General features: G+C 42.9%; 1 long non-coding RNA gene across 6 annotated transcripts in view; it reads right to left on the minus strand.

The window, feature by feature from the left end:
- LOC126263059 (uncharacterized) overlaps positions 1-21976 on the minus strand; it is a 498584-nt gene extending 476608 nt beyond the window's left edge. For all 6 annotated transcript variants that reach the window (XR_007546810.1, XR_007546809.1, XR_007546811.1 and 3 more), the window contains exon 1: positions 21899-21976. This is a non-coding gene — a long non-coding RNA (uncharacterized LOC126263059). The remainder of the gene's footprint in view (positions 1-21898) is intronic.
- Positions 21977-23383: the final 1407 nt, after the last annotated feature.

Genomic DNA, 23383 nt, shown 5'->3' on the forward strand with positions numbered 1-23383 from the left:
GCAAGGGAACTTGCTGTTCCAACAGGACAATGCACGTCCGCATGTATCCCGTGCCACCCAACGTGCTCTAGAAGGTGTAAGTCAACTACCCTGGCCAGCAAGATCTCCGGATCTGTCCCCCATTGAGCATGTTTGGGACTGGATGAAGCGTCGTCTCACGCGGTCTGCACCTCCAGCACGAACGCTGGTCCAACTGAGGCGCCAGGTGGAAATGGGATGGCAAGCCGTTCCACAGGACTACATCCAGCATCTCTACGATCGCCTCCATGGGAGAATAGCAGCTTGCATTGCTGCGAAAGGTGGATATACACCGTACTAGTGCCGACATTGTGCATGCTCTGTTGCCTGTGTCTATGTGCCTGTGGTTCTGTCAGTGTGATCATGTGATGTATCTGACCCCAGGAATGTGTCAATAAAGTTTCCCCTTCCTGGGACAATGAATTCACGGTGTTCTTATTTCAATTTCCAGGAGTGTAATAGTGACGACGAGCATAGCTTATCAGCACCACTGTGTAATGAAGTAACAGACATTCTAAGTAGCAATTTGGTAATAGTGCATAGGGAAATGGAGCGGGCGGCAGATAATGGTGTAGACAGTGAAACAAGTAGTGAACAGGGAAGCATTATCGATCGATCGGTCGGCAACAGCTCGCCTCAGGAATCCGAAATGACAGAACACAATATTGCAACTACTGTAGACTCAGGTTTTGGGTCCTCACCGTTTTCTCAAATAACTCAAGACACATTTTCTGCTCGTCAAAATGTAAATGTTGCCGGTGCAAATGCTTTGCCGAAAAGCATAGAGGAACAGATTCCAGACACTAATACATTACTATTGCAATTAACGCAGCAAATGAAACAAAATCAGAGACAAACACAGCAACAGTTAGACACAATGGAACAACACCACAGACTGCACACAGCACAGCCAGTGATTTTCATACAGAGCACTACGTGGCGTTACCAATAAGAAAACAAACAGCCTACTTACAAGTTTAATGTTCTCGAACTGTATGTAAGGAAATGTTGTAATGTTTACCAGTAATGTGTAAAAAGTTAGGTTTACTTGGGCCACGTATTTCATTTCTTAATCAGTATATAACCCTCATAAAATTAATTAGTGAAATAGCTGTGGAAAAGTCGGTTCTTGGAATTCAGTTCTAAAGCAACTTTGTTATTAAAACTGCGTTGAATTTAACTGGATTTCGTAACTTCATTAAACATTTGTATTTAAGGAGTTATCTGCCCCTCAGTAAGTCCAGTTAATGCTGATCAGGCAAGCTCAGCTCACACACGCCGCAGTTTGACAACACCTCTCTTGGTGGGGGGGGGGAGGAGGGGCGGGGAGGATTGGGGTCTTGGCACTTGCGTGATAACTGATCAAAATCATGTAAAGACTGTAATACGACCTGGGTAATTGCAAAGACTTTTAATACATTTGTGAAATACTTTTATTCATTGTCAAGCGCAGTAAACTATTAATTTATTTCACTGTCACATAAAATGATTCTAAATTCTTATATTGTTTTGAAGTGGGTTCCTGATTAGCACACGACTGTTTACTGTCAAATAAACCGAGAGTGTCTGAAGGAGAAAACTGTTCCAAAATTTTGAGAAAGGCGAACTCCGCAAAGACTTCAAGGACAATGTACACCTCTAAAGAAAGCATTTGCTGACAGTTGTGAATATCATCAATCCATCAGTTTAACAAGCCATCTTTGGACGCAAATTATTTTAAACTAAATGGAAAAACTAGATTTTGGAGAAACCTTTTGACAATGTTCACTGGAACACACATTTAAAATTATGAATATATCAGATATAGAAAGAAATTTATTAATCACAGATATAGAAAGAAATTGATTAATCATTACTTGTACAGAAAGCATACTGCAGTTATAAGAGGTAAATTACTTGAAAGGGATGCGTTAGTTGGGAAGGGAATTAGTCAAGGTTTACTTTATTCCAAGTGTAATTCGAGTTGTACATTCAGCAAGCAGTGAAGGAATTCAAGGAGAATTTAGGAAAGAGAATTAGAATTCAGTGAGAAGAAACAAAAAGTTTGAAGTGTGACGATGATATTGTGATTCTGTTGGAGAATGGATGGTGTGTTGGCAAGAGGCTTTCTGATGACTTTCGGGAAATGTGAAACAAGGGTAATGAAATGTTCTCGAAATAAATTAGACGTGGCTGAGGGAATTAGATAAGGAAACGAAATAGAAAACATTCTAGATGTGTATTTGCAACTGGACAGCAAATTAACTGAAGACAGCCTACGTGTAGAAGGTATAGAATATAAAACGGCAATAGCAAGATAATCATTTCTGAAAAAGAGAACATTGTTAATATAAAACATAATTTTAAGTATTAGGAAATCCTCCATTAGGGTATTTTTATGAAGGATAGTTTTGACCGGAAGTGAGAACAAGAGCATCACCCGTATCTGACAAACTCTGCCAGGACCTATTTCACAAAAGAACTGGATGCAGAGCGTAAAAGATATCAATATTATTGTTTTTCAAAAAATGGCTCTAAGCAGTATGGGACTTAACATCTGAGGTCATCAGTCCCGTAAACTTAGAACTACTTAAACCTAACTAACCTAAGGACATCACACACATTCATGCCCGAGGCAGGATTGGAACCTGCGACCGTAGCAGCAGCGCGGTTCCAGACTGAAGGGCGTAGAACCGCTCGGCCACAGCGACCGGCTATTGTTTGTCTTTGGTATTCCGTTGGGCCACAGAGTGACAAGAAAGTGAACGTAGGCCTCCGTACGTGCACTAATCTCAGTTACCTTAACCTCATGCTCCTTAGCCGAAATACACGACGGTGGCAGCTTCATAATTGAACCATCTTCTTCGAATACAGCTTTTCTAATTTTTTCCAACAGTTTTTCGCTAGAACTTTCTAACAAGGGTTCCCATTTAAATTCGCCCAGCTTTTCTGTAACACTTTCATGTGGGCTATACCAACGTGCTACAATCCTAGCTGTACAATTCCCAATTTGTTTAACGCCTTTTGTCACGGTTGTTTGACAAAGACCTCAAACACTGGAACAATGCTGTAAATCGATCAGACTAGCATTTGGTATGCTATTTCCTTTATAGAGACACTGCACTTTTACGTAACGCTGCCAGCAAGTCTATTTACCATCTCTATATGGATTTTATGCTGTCTTACCACCTCATATCATTTGTTAGTATTAACACCAAATACTGGGACAAGTGGAGTGCTGAATATGTTCAGCATTAAACTTCTAACCGGGTACTGTTGGGTTCCTTGGCCAAGTCCCATTGTTGGTTGTGTACGCTATTAATGAATGGATGCTCCTCGATAGCCAAGGAACAATGGAGCTTTATTAACACAGTAGGTCCAAAACGTTCAGCATACTGCAGATTCGGAAATGAAAGATCACCCTGATCTGATATGAATGACACTATACAAAGTAACAGTTTCTTTGAAGGTAGAAGCAGTATCACTTATGCTAGCCGTTGAGATATGTACACTGGTCTGTCGTAATAGAGTCTTTCATTCTTTCTTTCTTTTGCTTGTGCCGTTTTTCCCGCGGGCACGCAGGGTCGGCATGGTTAATCGGATGCGGCAATGTTAGTTGAAGGGGTGACCGGAGGCCCTTCCTGCCGCCCCCCCCCCCCTTCCCCGGGAAGGAATTAGTGTACCCTAACTGTAAGCGACTAGTGTAAACCATGAAATAGTGCGAAAGTGTTCATATGTCTGCGAGCCGTGTAATTGAGGCGGTACGTGGGGATCAGCGCGGTATTCACCTAGGGGTTGAGGAAAACTGCCTAAAAACCACATCCAGGCTGGCCGGCACACCGGACCTAGTCGTTAATCCGCCGGGCGGATTCGATCCGGGGCCGGCGCGCCTACCCGAGTCCAGGAAGCTTATCACTGATATATCTAGGAATTTTTCATAGATGGACACAGTCTGTGGTTGGTGTGCACTTTCGATGAGTTAATTAATTATCGTCCTATACCGAATAAAATCAATTATTGGGAATTTCCTTTGGCTTGGAATGAGTGAAGGTTTACCTCATATCAAGAGCAACAGAGAAATTTGGTCATGCAGAGTTTATTTCCCAAGTTGATGGTCGTTTGATAGTTACCTCTCCAGATTAGGACTTTTACATCTGCAAGACTATATATAATTATTCCTAATGGGGATTCATCTTCGTCTCCTAGGGCTGATATTAGATCGTCACACTGTTAGGTAGCATGAATATTTTATATAACGGAGTGAATCTCGCCTCGCAACACACAATTCTGACTGGCATACAAGATCCTCTGTGTATTGACTACTGGCTGTGGAGATCATCCGAGTCAGTTCTATCAGTTCAAAAGTTATCGTGCTGTTTGGATTATTAATGAAGGGATCAGTGTATGGAAATCTACCCTTGATTATATTAGCAACGAACTGAGTGAAATTTAAGCTTAGTAATCATTTCAGAGAAAGTATTCAAACATGAACTGACTATACGATAACTCTCGTGATTTATGCTAAATATAGCAAACTGAAATGGTTAAAATTGCGTTAAACGTACGTTATGCTCTTAGAGAATTTATAGTGGTGGTCTACTGATTTTAACTGACAGAAGCATTACAGGATTCTTAGATGAACTACCTTCAAGATTTTTAAATTAAAGTAAAATACAAGCCCTCAAAATTGAAGCACAGTTTACCATACAATGATTGCACAGCCAGGCTATGACGACATCGACGTTCCCTGATGTAATACTGCATCCTGAAGCTCTCACACTGCACAAAACACACGTAGTCACGCGAGACATACCTCTTACTACCGCCACGCCACACAATGAAAACATGAAAAACAATCACCATCAATAAACATAAACTCACGGGTTGCCATTTTCCTTAGCAATGACTGAACATTAATAAAAAAAACACACACAAATGATTATTGGCCACTGAGAACTGGCTCCCTAACTTGGTGGAAAACACGTGCTGCAAAGCAATTGAAAAAGAGAGAGAGAGGGGAGGGGGGAACCCCAAATTCAAAAAAAGGTACTGCAAAATTATTTCAAAACAGTCTATATCCCACCTAACAACTGTTTAGCACATACACTGACATAACTACCTGATTTCTCATAGTCTCCGTTAACTTTGGATGCGAGTCACAAAGGAAACCCACGAAATGTTAAAATTTATCCCGTTAAACTGTTATGATTACCTTTGGACCTATATAGAAATTACGAGCTGTTGTAGTACCCCGTCAAACTTTGAAATTTTGTATCTTATGGCTCTTTTATGTGTTCAGTATGGAATGAAGTCAGTACTATCACACAAATAAAAGATCGTCAAAACAGAAAAAAATTTATAAACATGTACATAGAACTGAATTATTTTATCCGCTCCCTTAAGTGAAGAAAAGTAAACACAATGGTGTCGCGCTGACAGGTAGCACTACACCCTAACTGCTGTAGCTACAATACTATAATTCTCAAAATTGTCCAAAATATGAAAATTACAACGTCTTCAAGCATTTCCCAATCTATGTTGGGTTTATTTAATACGTTTCGACCATGATCCCAGACAATATAGCTCATTTTTCATCTAGTTTTCTTACCATACCAGTAAACTCAACGACGAGAGATCCGCACTCTATGACCTCGAACTACACAGTGCCTAACAGGGCGCACTCAGGGACGAACGTCTTTCAGTTTGAACCTCTGCGGGAGGGGGGGGGGGAGGGGGATAGTTGAGGGGTGGAGAAGTTTCTCTTTGGTGGAGTTACCTGACCATCGATACAATGCGAAAACCTCTGCTAACCTCATTGTTCAACCGTGCTCACAGATTTCTCTTCGGAAAACTACCACCCTCCATTCGTCTCTGGTTAGTTCTATCTATTCCACAACACAAACACTCATAGTTTCATTCACTCATTTTCAGTGAAGGCAAAGACAGGACTAAGGCTATGTCATTAAGTAACTAAAACATTGTTTAAATGCATTTTAACATCCAAATAACCATTGTGTGAGCGAACTATCTCGCGTAGCTTCTCTGTGTGCTCCTAAAACTCCGGTCATCAATAGAAAGATCTCTTGTATTACCAGCCCGAAGAGCGTATATTATCATACAATTTCTGTTCGTATTTCTTTCTGTTACTTTTTTTAATACACTACATTCTAGCAGTGTAGTAGGCACTGAAAAATTACCGCCAGGTATTCATCAGTACTAGCATTTGAGATATTTTATATTAACACACGTCAATATCTAGAAGCCCAGTCAAACGAAATCCATCGTTTACAAGGTATGAGGCACTGTGCCCACGGGAGGTACTAGAAATATAATGAAAGTTAAGGACGACATCGAAATTAAAGTCAAATTTGTGAGGTGTGATCGGCCACATATGTCACCTGCTGAGAAAGGACTGAAATTTCCTGTTTGAGAAACTGAAAATGTGGGAAAATGTACATACATAGGCAAGCGAACGGACAGTGAAATTTATGAACAAAACATACGTGCTTTCTAAGAATTTCTGGTGTCCACATGTGATTTAGTTACGCAAATATACTATTGGTAAATGGAGAATCCTGTTGAATTGCAGAGAGCGCTAACCTGTGTAGAGAAATATTACTGAAATTTTAAGGGAAGCATGAAGATATTTCATCTTGGCAGATACTCTGTAAGTAAGATTTTCGCTACCAAATGTCAAGGACGTGCGAAAGAAATATCTTTTACAGGCTGTCTCGAAAGTAGGCCGCACTGAAACAGGGCTAAGGCTAACCACGCCTCGCTGTCGCAGGTTTGTCTCTGCCTCGGGTGCGCAGTCTGACACATCGTGGTGTGTGTCAGAGCCCTGAACATGTGCTTAGTCCACCGCCTAACAGTCAGTACGTACTGATATTTTTTTATCATAGATGCTAGGTTAACCGGTAAATGAAGAGAACAGAAAAATCATTTCTTTTTATGTGTTCTGGCCACAATTAATAACTGCAGCTGTGTGGGGCTAAACGGCTTATGTCTTCTAAATGCAGGCCAGCTGGAGGACAAAATAAAAGTCCTTGAACAATTAGACAAAGATATGAGTGGTAAACAGTTAACTGAGATGATTAGCTTGAGAACATCTACAATTTTATACATAAAAAAAAATTGTCGTCAGTTATAAAATTTCGTGTCTGTCTGTGAGAATCAAGATGAGACTTCGCCGAGAAAAGCGATGAAAACGGAAGGTAACAAAGAGCCTGAAAAGGCCGTATTCAAAAGTTTTTGCAGCAGCAAGCACTAGGAAACCGTCTTTCGTTTGCCCATCGTTTGCCGATCGTTTGCTAAAAACAAACTTTTAGCCAAGAAAATCGATAGATTGTGTTTATTTAAAGCGAACATTGGTTGGCCACGGAATTTCAAGGCAAGACACAGGATTCGTGAGTTTGATTTAAGTGGTGAAAAACTATCAGCACACCGAAAAGCATCAGAAAATTTTACTGAAAGATACAGAATTGAAGAAGAACCTTAAGACCCAAGATTTTTATACAGTGCATATGAGACAGGCCTTATTTTAAAGAATTTGCCAGAAACAACTTTTGCTGTTAAAAGAGAAACAAATGCTGCTAGCCATAAGGTTAGTCAAGACCGTTTTAACGCGCTGAACTGTGTTATCTCTACGGGAAACCACAAACTACCCCTTTTTTTGATAGAAAAATCCAAAAATAACCGGGCTTTCAAAATGTGAAGAAGCTTCACATCTTTTGCAGGAATCAACCAAAGACATGGATCAATGCTACTTTGCTTTACAAACGATACGATGCAAGTTTCAAACCTGAAGTACAAAAACACAAAAAGGCCATAGGGAAAGAAGGCAGTAGGGTGATGTTGGGCAACACACTCACCGACCTCAAAGAAAGCCTTCTTGATAGACAAGATGGTCGTTTGAAAAACTCTTCCTGCTGCCAAGCGTCACGAGTTTTCTGCAGCCAGTGGATCAATCGGTTATTGTAACTACGAAGCGACGCTACAGCAGACAACTGTCTTGACACAGTGCTGAAATGGATGGAGCGGCAGCCTGAGTATGACCATATGCAGATGCTCTCCGTCAAGCGGATGCCAGACTTCGATGCTCGAACTTACGACTTTAATTAACTGTCGCACTCAAAGCACACATGTGTATCTGTTCAATGTGCAGTGCACTAGGCACAAACGACTATAAATATCACCACTTGTTAACTGACAGGGGATACCTGCAGTGCACTGAAGCACTCACCTAGGTCTACGACTGTACTGCGGTAACCAAGCGCACTCATCTGAATGCGTTGCTTTGGTTTCCGTCCTCTTCACCACAGGGAAAGACACATTATCTGCGGCGCCACGACTGCTCCTCTACGTTCTACATACACTGTAGGCTTTTCAAATAGCCCAGTGCAATGGAAAAAATCTCCCAGCCAGCTCCAACGTGGCTGCTGGCCAGCAACCGACTCACTCATCTCTGCATTAACGAGTCCTTGCAGCTCCAACTGCGACGCGTTAGGCCTGCCACGCCCATCCAAAACGAGTTGGCCCAGCACCACATGTCTGGCCTGGCACTGACTGCCCCAGATTAGTCAGCCGCTTGTATTACAACTTCCCTCGGAGGCTTTGGTCGTCTTCGCTGCATCTCCGTTTCCAATGTCCACGTCTCCAAGCTAGGCACCATTCCACAGCCTCTGATGTCGCATCACCTCGGTCACGACCCATGTCGACAACTACCGATGGGCCCCAGCGCTGGACACTGGGGAATGCTGACTTCTCACAGCGGAGCAGGTCGATCCATTCCTGTGTCTTGCATCGCCCCATCTCACCTCAGAGCGGCATTAAGCGCGGCACCCACGGCGCCCTCTGGCCACACAATACTCAGTGCCAGAGCAGCACTGTTGTGCCCAACTGGGTGGAAAGGAAGAACTAAGTGCCGCGAATAACAACTTCATGACACATGATTCTCAAATCCCAAACTTCCCATCCACCTTCGCGCTTCTGAAGTTACACACCTTGACTCGTAGAATTTTGTCCTTTCTTTGGTTATTTGCCTCCATTGGCCCCCATCATTCTGGGGATCCGAATGCGTGACTATTCATGCCCCATGACCTACGGATACGCATTATGTGTCTTTCATGTTGTGGTTCTTAAAATGGTTCAAATAGCTCTGAGCACTATGGGACTTAACATCTGAGGTCATCAGTCCCATAGAACTCAGAACTACTTAAACCTAACTAACGTAAGGACATCACACACATCTATGCCCGAGGCTGGATTCGAACCTGCGACCGTAACGGTCACGCGGTTCCAGACTGCAGAGCCTAGAACCGCTCTGCCACAACTGCCGGCTTGTGCTTTCTGTTGCCTCACGCTGTTGATCATTGTTGATTCTTCTGTGTTTTATGGGCAGTTTCCAACAAGAGTGTACCACGAACCTCTGTCCGCTTCTTCGCTCTCATTGGGAAAAGTAGTTGGTGGAACGAGGGTGACTGACTTGTACTAGAACTCTTCGGTCGCCATGCAGTTGACATACGCGTGACTATCGAAACAGATCTTGAGCTTTATATAATTTAAAATTTTACAGTTTGATTTTACACTCACGTACTTAGTTTTCAGCATGAACAGTATCTGTTCCGAAGTAAAGGTCATATATGCAAATAATTCCGGTTAATGTACTGATTTTTGGTGGCCGAGCGGCTCTAGGCGCTACAGTCTGGAACCGCGCGACCGCTACGTTCGCAGGTTCGAATCCTGCCTGGGGCATGGATGTATGTGATGTCCTTAGGTTAGTTAGGTTTAAGTAATTCTAAGTTCTAGGGGACTGATGACCTCAACAGTTAAGTCCCATAGTACTCAGAGCCAATTGAACCATTTTTTTTTTTTTTTTTGGTACTGATTTTATTCTCAGGACTGACTTGCTCTGTCTTACGTATATATATTTCCTGAAAAGTTTTTTAAAGACACGTTGCAGCAATTATTACGCGACTCTGAATACAACCTGCAGCAAGCTAAGGTCACAGTCGGGCACGTGCAGTTTTAATTAACCGACATTTCATTACAGAGGACATTCCACACGCAGTGAAAGTTGCATTCGACATTAAATCCATCCGCTGCGGTCGATAAATTCTCCGCGGTATTCTCTCTACCTTGTAGGCAATGACGCAGTGTACGGAGGTACTTGGAGAACGGGGAAAGAGCAGTTGGCAAGCCAAAGCTTAGCTGAGCTGGTAAAGCTTTGTCACTGAGATGCAAGTCTCCCTTCCCACGTCTAGTCAGGCAAATAGTTTTATCTATAATTTTAGCTTTTATAATACCCACAAAACCAAATATTCTTACATGAATACTCCTAGCCTGCTTCCTTTTTCTTGCCATTTCACCATTCTTGATCAATACGATTGACGTATGTGTGTGGGGGTGGATCATCGGTAAAAATCTCAGATCTTCTCAGCGATGACTTGACATTAACAGAAACATTTGTTTTTTGCAAGTTACGAGATAAAATACTATAATTTCGAAAACTTCAGATTTAGATTATTTGCTAAATTAAGGAGTGAAAGTGCAGATTTTCTTCATATACAAGTCAAACACGAATGCCCTTCGGCGAGTTCTCCGTTTTGTAGACTGCTTTTGTGACAAGAATCTGTAAAACATGAGTGGGACGTAATGAAGGACGTGTAGCTGGATTTGTAGTATTACGAGAGTGAAACCTGATTTCCGCTATTGATACCAGGTACTTAGGGAAAGGCAGGATTCGGTGTGGTTCAAAATGGTTCAAATGGCTCTGAGCACATCTGAGGTCATCAGTCCCCTAGAACTTAGAACTACTTAAACTTAACTAACCTAAGGACATCACACACATCTATGCCCGAGGCAGGATTCGAACCTGGGACCGTAGCGGTCTCGCGGATCCAGAATGAGGCGCCTAGAACCGCTCGGTCACACAGGTCGGCGACCTGGGAAAGTCACTCAACTTCGTAAACGATGAGACAGGCAACCAAGAGTTGTATTCACTTAAGTGGATGGCAGTTCAAACTAGAGACAGCTTAAACGCAGACCTACACTCTTGCAAAATCTACCTAACGTCTGATAACCAATGCAACGATGGAATAACTCAGGCAAAGCGGAACCGGCGGATAGCAGTGCGTCTTAATAACCTGGTGTTTAGAACATCCAGAAGCAGAAGGAACTATTACGACCAAAGTAGTCCAAAAGAAACAAAATATCCGAACCACAATCAAGAAGGCTATCGAACTACACGCTTCACCGGACAGCAGCGGCAAGGCGAGGAAAGGTACACTGCCGCGAAAATACGCTAACCTCCATGGCTGGTAACTGGGGTGTTAGCGGCCACTAGGCAGAAAAATACCGCTGGTTGAACTTCACCACACAAGGAATTCAATGATTAATAATAAAAAGTGGAGGATGGATAAATAATTTCGCCAACTCCAAACACTCCACTCATTGCTCTTTGTCTCAGCGACCCCGCGAGCAGCAACGCGCGAAAAAATAGCGTGATCTGAAAATAGTGGAGGTTTCACTACTGGGTTAATGTTCACTCAACTCAAACGTCCTGGGTCCGGTGGAGAATGAGGTTGTGGCCCTCGCAACTACATCCCCTCGATCCGGCAGTGCCTGAGTGCCGTCAGTGGTCTCGGCAAGTCCTTGTGCTGCCAGACCTCACTGCTGGCCTGTCCCAACCGAACTCATAGACACACCCCGACCCGGAAAACACTTGACGTCCCACTAAAGATAGTACCACGGTACTAGATATAGATAACTGCTGCTGCTGCCACTCGCGGACAGACAATGCTAGCAAACGTAGTGGCGTCAGTAAACACAAGAAGAAAACGAGACGCCACTATCACTATTACACGATGCCAACCTACCAACGTGAGCAGCAACACGGCTCAGCTATATTACTGAGAAAAAATGTTATTGATAAGAGACAATAAATCGTCTGTGACATCCTCAACCATGCTGTTAGGATAAAGAGTAGAAGATTAGGGAGGGTGTGGTTATGGTTTGTTCAGGAGAGAATGTAGCCCTTTTGTGGGAGTTAGGTTGAATGGATTGTGTTCGTACAGACAAGGAAGAGAAGCGACAATGGAGGTTAGTGGGGAATCAATGAAACTGTGAATAGTGCGTATGCGATAAGCGTAGCATATATTTAGACGTTCATAATGGATGAGAAGCATTAAGAATATCGCCGGCCGGAGTGGCCGAGCTGTTCTAGGCGCTTCAGTCTGGAACCGCGCGACCGCTACGGTCGCAGATTCGAATCCTGCCTCGGGCATGGATGTGTGTGATGTCCTTAGGTTAGTTAGGTTTAAGTAGTTCTGAGTTCTAGGGGACTGATGACCTCAGATGTTGTCCCTTAGTGCTCAGAGCCATTTGAACGATTTCTTTGTATCATCTCTTGACAATGTGATTCTATGCTTGAAGATGCATAGCAGCATCGTTCACATCTGCTATTTCAGCGTCTCCACAACATTGTGAAAGAGGTGTTCCTTCATCGAATCCAAAAAGTGAAAATTACGTGTAGGACGCCAGGACTATGGGATGGGTGGTCATCTGATAATAAGTAACATTTTCAATGCTTCACCAGCTGCATGAGCGCGAGCATTATCCTGAAGCAAGGCCGCAACTTTCAAAGCTCCACTTTTCTTTTCGGCTTGAGCCAGGCTTCACATCTCGCAGTAGTTTACTATAGCTGTCATTGTTTACCGTTTGACCCTACCTACTGCAATGAATTAGCACTGGTCCTTTCACATCCGAAGGCACTGTTAAGACAAAGGCTCCTGCGGAAGCTTGGTATTTGAAATTTTTACTGGGGGCTAAGATGAATATTTGAACAGCATACCTTCGATTTGGCTGGTTCATAGTAATGGACCCACGTCCCACAACGTTTTCTGTGAGACTGTTAAATATTGTCCTTCGTCTTTGAAATCCTTTGCCAACGGTCTTGCCCCATTGGTAAGACCGGTTCCCGCCAGATCACCGAAATTAAGCGCTGTTGGGCTGGGCTAGCACTTGGATGGGTGACTGTACAGTCTGCTGAGCGCTGTTGGCAAGCGGGATACACTCAGCCCTTGTGAGGCAAACTGAGGAGCTTCTTGACTGAGAAGTAGCGGCTCCGGTCACTTAAACTGAGAACGGCTGGGAGAGCAGTATGCTGACCACATGCCCCTCCGTATCCGCATCCATGACGCCCCTGTGCTAAAAGGATGACATGGCGGCCGGTCGGGCCCGTTGGGCCTTTCAGGGCCTGTTCGGACAGAGTTTTAAAATGCTTTAAATAGGAATTCGACATCTGCAAAAGATCCTATTTCTGTTTGCCATTTGACGTGGCACCAAATGAGTACCAACTTTGTGACAATTCGGAGATTCACAGACAAATGCAAATCCTGAAGCGAAGCTTAAGTTCAACTCATACGCAACATCACTGATTCAGGCACGACGAGTACCACAAATCATTTTCTCAGCTAAATAAGATTCCTTAAAGCAGTGAAGGAATGTAAAAGAACAGAGAAAATAGGAAAAGAAGATATTCCAAAGGAATTGAAAATCTGGAGTGTGAATGAAAAACTGGACAAAACCAAAAATAAATGGAATGAACATCTACAATGAACTTTTTTCCTTTATTTCCTCCTACATATATCTCACTAAGAGACGATTAAAGAAAAATAAGAAAAATGTGAGAGATTCGTGCTCACACTGAAGCTCAGTAACAATTGTTCATTGCACAGACAATTCGCGACTGAAACAAGAATACAGGGAAGTGGTAGTGGTACACAAAGCACCGTCCGCCACAAGTCGTAAGATGCCTTGCAGAGTGCAGATATTGACGGACATGTAGACATATAAAATTTTACCGTTATGGTTTTACTTGACACAGGTTGTCTCCACACACTATAAATAAATCCTAGACAATCGCTCAGCAGAGGTCTGTTGACCTGGTATCTCCTGAACTTTTCTGTGACTTTTCGTTACCACTTACAGCAGAAATTTCACCACCCCATTGTGTTGCAGTTCTCTTATCAAAAGTCATCGTTGTTGAATTATATTGGTTTCTTTTAGCTTTATTTTATTCGAAGCAAATTTTTGGTGAGCTATGTGTAGTTGACTCATAGCGTAGATACACAGATACCACGAACTAGCTGTAACTAGCTTCATGATTTCCCCTCCTGATTCGCCCTCTTTGCTTTCTACAGCGCACTGCAATATCTGCGGGAGAGCACGCTTATCTCCTGCTTAAGCCCGAACATGAGAGTTCAACATTCTTCGTTCTCTTACATCGTCATGTACCTTCGGCAAGATTAATTTGTTCATCAAGAATCAACAAATTATATTGTATGATGAGTGGCTATAAAATAACATGTTGTCACGAAGTAAATAGGTATGTGACAAAGATGAACGATCAATATCTGTGAAACGTGAGGACGTTTCAGTCGAATTCTGCATCTGTGGTGTATGTGGACACGTTAGTGCGACTGTGGCCTTCGTTTGTGTAAGGGCCGTTACTTTTTTGCAGGAATAATGGTAAGAGTAATAATAGAGCCACGAACTGTAGTGATGTTTCACATGTAGCTTGGAAAAACTGCTGTTGAAACCTATCTCCTGCTAAAACAACTGTACGGTGGAGACTGTATACCTCGTACGCGAGGTTCTGAGTGGTTCAAGCGTCTCCAAAATGACCTAGAAGACGCTGAAGACGACTCACGCCCGAGACGCCCTTCAACATCAACAACGCATGAAAACGTCGAAAAAGTAGGTTAGGTGATTCGATATAACCATCGGTTGAGTATTCGACCGATCGTGGAAACTAGGAATATACGAAGAATATGTAAGGAAATTTTGCGTAACCAATATAACATGAGAAAAGTTCTCTCAAGTTCTCGCTATCGAACAAAAAGAAGTTCGTGAAAATGTTTGTACTCACATTTCGAATATCACTAAAATGAACCTAATATCTTGGAAAGAAAGATAAAATTTGACTAATCGTTATATTTTACTCATGAATCAAACAGTAAGCGCCAATCCATGCACCGGAAGCCCCAAACTTTAGGTAGCGAAAAAAGCTCGAATGGACATATCAGGATTAAAGCGATGACGATTGTTGTTTTCGATTTTAACGGAACTTTTACCTTCTCTGGAATCCTGAAGGTCGAACTTTTAATCAGTAGTAGTATCTTGGGGTTACGGAAAGGCAGATTATGGGTTCTGTATAAAGACAACCCACTGGCCAACACCGCAGTGTCTGTTAAGGTGAACAGCAGCCCAGGTATGGACGATCCACTTTAATCTCGGACCTAGCGCCATGTGTCTTACCTATTCCCCAAGGTAAAATCTGCATTAAGAAGGAACAATACATCAGCCCGCTGAAACATCGAAAGAAAAGGCAGTACCCGCTATCAGGCCCTCACAGTGGAACCTTCCCAGCACTACTATCATAAATGGAAAATTTGTATGGAACGTTGTAAGCATAGAGGAGGGGAGTATATTGACGGTGACAGTAACTAAGTACGTACGTTTCTGAAGAATAATCCGGTTATTTTATAGCCACACCTCATATATAGTCTTTCGCTGGACACAATTCTTTGACGTGGTTCCACGGCTAAGAGATCAATAATTCAGGGATGACCAGTAAGGTCTCAACTGTTTTGTTCAAGGCATACAGTTACAGATTACATGGCAGAGAAACATAGTCGATTCATAATTTTACCGCAGTATTCTCATGAATAAAGTTATATGATGAGTGTGGTATCGATAGCTACGATGCCACAAAGTAGCTCCGCTCTGCTAGGTTGGCACTACGAGAGTCACCGACGACAGCACCCTCTAGCCGGCTCTGTCGAGGTCTACGAGCTCCGCGACTGCTTCATCCCATTTCGTCAGGTGCAGACAGCCAGGACACTTCGCTTCAACTTCACACCACCTTGCAAGTTATGTGATATGTTTGCATATGTTTATCCACTAGTAAAGTTGCTTAAACCGTATTTGCAGTACCGAAAGATTAGTACCTTTTCCTGTTCCTGTTCCTTACCCACGCGCCACCTCCCAGGGGGGATACAAATAAGAGGGTTTGTTTCCACTAGCCTCACAGGAACGTCACATCAGAACTCCAACCAAGCAAACCAGTTTCCTTGTCATGCCTCAAGATTTCATGATCTGTCGAACTGTTGTATATCAATTTGCTTAATACCTGCATAAGTGGATGTGAGTGTAAATTTAATATGATACAGGAGTCACACTTCAGCGCTTTTTCCAAATTCGGCGCTGTTATTTACGACAAAATTAAATAAGAATCTTTTACCACTTCAAAGCTAAATTCTATAGGTGCTTCACTTTCACCGTAAAGTCGTCTATTTGTTTTCCAGGAACAAAGATAGGGGCAAGTAGGGCGGAAACAAGCGGTGCTGAGGTAAGTAGCAGCTTTGCGTCAAATAAGAGCTCGTAATTGCCCCATTAACTACCTTCTGAAAATATTTTACTTCTAAGCGGTCCTTTTCAAATGCCTGGACAGCTCATAAATCACGCAGCTATCATGCAAAATCTCCCCTGTTTAACGTTCAGTGACATTCAGCAAACGGTGACCAGTTCTTTGTGTAATGTAGTATCGCGCGCTATCAGCAGTTTTAGGGAATGCGAAAAAGTTTGGGGCGTGGCACGGCACACGCCTATCTCTGCCACACAGTCAGTCTGTGATACCTGGGGCTCTAGCTGCCACTGCCGCTCTGCTTTCTCCAACTCAGTCGTCTCAAAGGTCATTGTATCCTACCTGCTGTTATTTGTTAAGACAAAGTAAATGGTGGGCAGCTTTGTAGACGTAATTACTGTTGACAAATATCTGAGTCGAATAAATCAGTTCCTGTAATATTGGTTGGCTTTACGCACGGGTACGTAAGTATTGTCTTCGTAGAGAGGAAAATTATAGCAAACGCATGCCGTTGCTTGCGAGAATACTAGCATTAGTAACGGCCTCATAATTTGGGTTAGAGACATCATCTGATACAACCTCTAAATCGCAACTGAAGAAGTCCTGTTATTACTCTAAATGTATGATAAATAAAAATTCTAATGTTGGATATCAAAAATGGCGCTTATTATGTGATTTTGTGTTAAAAGCATGAATGAAATGGTTACAGCTGACACCTCAGTCTTGCAGCGACCTGTACGCACTGTGGTGTCACTGCCGGACACCACACTTGCTAGGTGGTAGCTTAAATCGGCCGCGGTCCATTAGTACATGTCGGACCCGCGTGTCGCCACTGTGTGATCGCAGACCGAGCGCCACCACACGGCAGGTCTCGAGAGACGTACGAGAACTCGCCCCAGTTGTACGACGACGTTGCTAGCGACTATACGGACAAAGCCATTTCTCTCATTTGCCGAGAGACAGTTAGAATAGCCTTCAGCTAAGTTAATGGCTACGACTTAGCAAGGCGCCATTAGCCTTAGATAGCTTGTATCTAAAGAGTCGCACTTGTATCGCCACAATCTCCAGATTTCTCATCAAGAACGATGTATACAAAGGAAGGATTAAAAGTTAAGTAGTACAGAAGTTACGTATTTTCTTTATAGCATTCATTAAGCCTCCTGTTTCAGACCTCACTCCATCCTTCGTGAGTTAGCGCGTGCATCTTGGCCGCCTCTTTCAATTAGTGTGTGTAGTGTTGGCAAGTCTGCAGACACTACACGCACCTCATAATTAATTTGAAATATGACCTCGTATTTTTGTGATGTTGTCAGTTTGAATAAAATCCTGCTTTTAGGTTTTCTCCTTAAACTTCAATAATAAATGTAATTAATATATTTGTCCCGGAAATGTTAGCTAACTGTTTGTAACTTTAGGTGTGATATGCTCGGTTACAGACAGGATCAATGGAGTAAAATAGATAACTAGGACGCATTCGACCGTTGGATGTGCCGTTCTCTGCGTCTCCAAGGATCTCAGTTTCTTCATTCCATCACCTCACCAGTTTGCAGCTTTCCGTGTCTTTGCTCTCTGGGTGCAGGCTTTTTATTATATTGTGAGGGTACTTCTCCGTCCATCCCTTGTAGCACAGTAAGATTTCAGGAATCATGCGTGATGCCTCCTTTTGACTCGGACGCCTGAATAGGTAGGACGTCTGTGTGCTCACTTCACTGAGCACATCTGCTTTGGCGGTGAGAGCAGTATAGAGCAATGGGTGACACAACAGCCAGGTGTGCTCCACGGACTCAAACACAGCAGCAGAGATGATTTTAATGTACGAGTACTGCGACCCACTGCTAGGATTCAATGAGAGGTCATCGGCGCAGATGTACTCTTAAAGCGAAAGGTGGGAAAATGTATTGCACCCACGAACATGATCGTTTTAGTAATCCTGGTGGTATGGTAAGTGGAGGCGCAATGTTGCGACTGTGTGGTGACCACTCACCAGTCAATGTTTTTACTACACTGTACTTCTTCCCCATGGGCGTACACTCCGCCCCGATTTCATTTTAAAGATGAAAAAGTGCGACCGCATCTAACAGCGCAGGTGAGTAACTCTTGGAACGAGAGGATATTATTCGGCGAATAGTTTGGTCTGCCGATTACCACTAGACTTGAGTCCCATCGATCATGTGTTGGACGCGTTGCGCAGACGTTCCGTCTCCCAAACTTCATAGAAGCTCTCCTGGTAGGAGTTAGGGGAAGCAGGAGACGAGGTACTGGCGGAAGGAAAGCTGTGACGACGGGTTTTCAGTCGTGCTTGGGGAGCTCAATCGGTAGAGCATTCGCACGCGAAAGGCGAAGACCCCGACTTCGAGTCTCGGTCCGGCACACTCCGCTACAGAGTGTAAATTTCATTCTGGAATGCTCAAAATGTCTTCTGCCATTATGATTCAGACTAGTTACCCCAGTTTAAGTGTCTTCACACTAGCGTATGTTGCGAGTGCTGCTAAGAGATGGCGTGTTTCGTAAGTCATTGGCAACAGCACAGATACTACACACATAGATGGAAACATCGCCAACTATACAAGACCAGATGAACAAAGCAATGTTCTAAATACAACAGGCATTACTGCCGCCATGGTAACGGGAACTGTAAATCCGGGCGTTTTAACGTAACTGCGGAAAGCCACTCAGGGAATTCGAATATGGGCTGGGCAAAGGTCCTGTTACATATCATTCACCTCTGTAGCAAACTTCATTAACAAGTTCAATAATTTTTTTGGTATAAGATAAGGATCGGCTTAAAGCCGTTCAGTTATCTACATCCGGTTATTTCAATAGATAAATTGAGAGAAGAATTCTAAGGGAACCTTTATTACTCAAGCATTCCGTCTGAAAAACACGGTAACCAAATGGATCATGAAAAAGATCTTCCGGTAACGGCAATGTTCACAAGTGAAGTGAAACTACTGACAACCAAACTGAAGGAAAGATACTTCGTTAACCAGGTACGGATCTGAAAAACCATTGTGAATTCAACGTGAATGAAACGTGAATATAAAAATATCCTTACATGTAAGACTATCAAACTGACGCATGTGTAGGACACTTTCGTACACTTTAGTCCGCCTTATGCAGACAGTTATTCAGCTTCGAATTAATTGACACAGTTCTTGGATGTCCTCCTATTATCCAACTGGTGCGTTAGATCGTCACAATCCATAGATGGTAGAAGGTTCAAAATGGTTCAAATGTCTCTGAGCACTATGGGACTTAACTTCTAAGTTCATCAGTCCCCCAGAATTTAGAACTACTTAAACCTAACTAACCTAAGGAAATCACACACATCCATGACCGAGGCAGGTTCAAAATGGTTCAAATGGCTATGAGCACTATGGGACTTAACATCTGAGGTCATCAGTCCCCTAGAACTAGAACCGTAGCGGTCGCGCGGTTCCAGACTGTAGCGCCTAGAACCGCTCGTCCACTCCGGCCGGCGATGGTAGAAGGGCCCTGTCCATGATGTTCCAAACATTGTAGATTGGGGAGAAATCTGGAAATCTTGCTGACAAAGGTAGGGTTTGGCAAGCACGGAGACAGGCTATAGAAGCTCTCGCTGTGTGTGGGCAGGTATGCACTCGTTGAAATATAAGCCCAGGATAGCTCGCCACGAAGGGCAATAAAACTGGGTGTAGAAAATAGTCGACATATCTCTGTGTTGGAAGGGTGCCGCGGGTGACTACCAAAGAGGCCCTGGCATGAAATAACGTGGCATCCCGGACCATCACTCCTGGTTGTCGAACATTCCAGTGAGGTTGGTATCCCACTGCTGTCTGGGGCTTCACCAGACACGTCTACACTCGCCATCGGGGCTCAGTGCGAAACGATGACTGAGATTCCAGGCTGACGGTGGGATGCTAACCTAGCCGTCTGCCGCCGTAAGGCCCGACTACTCGGAGTAATGTCTGGGTGCCTTTCTTTTCACACCAGGACAACTTTGGTTGTCATCCACAGCAATATTACAGCACCGTTTCGTTGCATCCTGTGCTTACATTTCAACAAGATAATGCCTGCTCGCACAGGGCGACAGTTTCTACTGCTTGTTTCCGTGCTTGGCAACTCCTGCGTTGGCCAGCAAGATTGTCGGTTATCTTCCCAACTGAGAACATTTGGAGCGTTACGGGCAGGGCCCAGCAACTAATTCGGGCTTTTGATGGTTCACCGCACCCTTTGAACAGAATTTGGCACAATGTTCTTCAGGGGCAGGCAACAGCTCTATCAATCGATGCCTAGTAGAATAACTGACTGGCTCAATTTGTGAAGCTCTTTATCTTCAAGAAACCATCGAATTTTTCTGAAATTGTAACTAACTGTTTGTCTAAACATGTACACCACATGTACCGAATTCCGCCCCATTCGTATAATTCCCTCGTGGGGCATCGGTTTTTGTTTGTCTTAGAATATAATTACACAGAGGTTTTCATTCTGAAATGTTATATGACAATCTTCCTTGTCCTAGTGATGGCCGTTCTCCTTCCGGCGTAAAATCGTCTGTCGTTTATAAATGGATAATTCTCACAAGTAGTTTGCTCTGAGAGAAACCTGAAGCGGCGATGTACTGAAGCTCAAAATTGCGGTTTTGCACCTAAGGTATGCTTTTTTTTTTATATCGTACAGAAAGTGAAGTCTGGAAGCACTCACTATATCGGTATCATGCTCATAAAGTATTGCTATGAAGCAGTTCTGATGAAGACTCATCTAGAAGATCCTGTCAAAGTTCTTAAAGAAAAACGACCTATTTGCTTACAGAAACTAGAGAGGTATAATTTAAGTATTATTGGCAGAATCGTGACGAAAATACTTACGAAAAGGTTACAGAAGTTGGTCGATGTTCTTCACTCATACCAATCGGGTTTCGGGAAAGGTACGTCATGTATAAGCCAAATTAGTACTCTACGAATAATCAAGGAATAGTTTTCGGCGTTTAACGTAACTTCATGGATTTTGATCATGCTTAAGAAATTGATTTATGAAACATTAGATGAAAAATATTGAAACAAGTAAAACACGAATTTCTGCTACCTCCCGTCCTAAATTAAACAGACTCGTTTACTAAGAAAATTTGGAGTCATTATTAGTTATAAAAATTTCCAGGCAACTGCGAATTAATATGGGACCAACATAAGTGGAAATGCTAAAACGCAGGAAATCAGTAATACCAGCAGATCGATGACAGGAGAAGATGGCGGATTATTAGCGCCGTATCAACAGTTGAACGAGCACGTTCTCACGTATGCAATCTGTTTGTGAAGCTTGCCAACTTCAGTATCAAACATCCAATATTTAACAGAAACCTTCAAGTATATGTGTTCTTCAAATATAACTCATCCTTGATAGAGTTACGTAACCCACCTGTTCAAAGGAGTCCTGAAATAATGCTAATGTAGGGGGATCTGTGTCTTCTATACTTAATAACGTTTGAGAAATACTCACCAAGAGACCAACAGAAGAGCGAATTTAGAAGAGAATGTGGAGGCTCCTTTCAAATCCTTCACCTTGTCTCAGGGCAACCGACGACTGATGGGGTCGCACAAGCTGGAGGAAACTAGGACGACCTCGGATTACGCGAAGGAGATCTGCGGGCCGGGTACTGGCGGCAGTAGACGGTACTTGGCAAAAGATACGACTCTAGAAGGCCTTTGGGGCTCCGCGGGGATAGCCTGTATTTAACTAGGAGGACTGTCCAGTCGCATTTAACTGGATCTTTATCTTTAAAATAGATTCTTTTTTTTTCTTGATGAATTCGTAAACGGAAGGAGTACAATCATGATTTATAAGGGGCAGCCACATGAAAACGAGACACATGAAGCAATGTAAGTAGTCTATTATTTCAAAAGTAATCGCCGTAACTGTTAATATATATTTATTCTACTTTGAAACAAGATGGTCATGACCTTCACGGAAAAATGTTTGCCGAAGCGTACGAATCGATTGTTCCCCGGTGTGCACGTCTCTGTCCGAAGGAAAGTGACGGCCACCGTGTCTTCTTCCTTCAGGGCTCCAAAAGCTATGGAAATCTCAAGCGGAGGCATCAGGACTTTATGGAGAATATGCGAGGGCTTCAAAGAAAAACAGCTGCAGCGTAGTCGAAACAAACGTGAGCGGTCTCACATGTTGCTAAAGTTCGTTGGACCACGCTGTAGAGGGTTCGCTGGGAAGCTCTTACACATCCGCCGACTAGCCCTGATCTCCCTCCACGCGATTTCAATAATTTTGGAGTCCTGAAGGAAGACATTCGTGGCCATCTATTTGATTCGCGCGAAGAGATGCACGTCTGGGAGCAATTGTGGTTCCGTAGGCAACTGCAAACATTGCTTCCATGAAGGCATTGACCGTCTTGTCTCGAAGTGGGATACATGCATTAACAGTTGGGGTAATTACTTTAGAAACAACAATCAGTTTACTTTTTCCCCCTGTGGCTCGTTTTCACTAGACAACCCCTTATATATGTCAGGTTAAAATTTTTATGATTGAGACAGTTTGCTTGATTTGAGTATTTATTAGTTTTCTTGATGGAATGTTTTTACTATCATGCTAGTTCAACCAGAAGGAAGAAGTTATTTGTAGCTAAACAACCTCTGAATACTAAATATTTCTAACTAGTGGAATGTAAGAAACACCATATTATAACATAGATGGAGTACTGCTCCAACGCAGTCATCTGCGAAGAACGCGACTTGCTAACTTAATAAATAATGATCTACATTAAGAACGATACTGAAAAATACTGAAAGATTATTTTTTGACAATTGCGGAGAAACTGGACAAGTTAAAACAAAGTATTTTCTGTAAAAATTATAGAGCAAGTACAATGATGTTAGCTGTTACAAACTATGGAGAACGGTATAAATATGAGAAACAGATAACTATGTAGTGCCATCCATGCACTCAAAAAATGCGTAAATAACAATTCCTTCA

The sequence above is a fragment of the Schistocerca nitens genome, chromosome 6, assembly GCF_023898315.1.
Source record: "Schistocerca nitens isolate TAMUIC-IGC-003100 chromosome 6, iqSchNite1.1, whole genome shotgun sequence".
NCBI lineage: Eukaryota > Metazoa > Arthropoda > Insecta > Orthoptera > Acrididae > Schistocerca > Schistocerca nitens.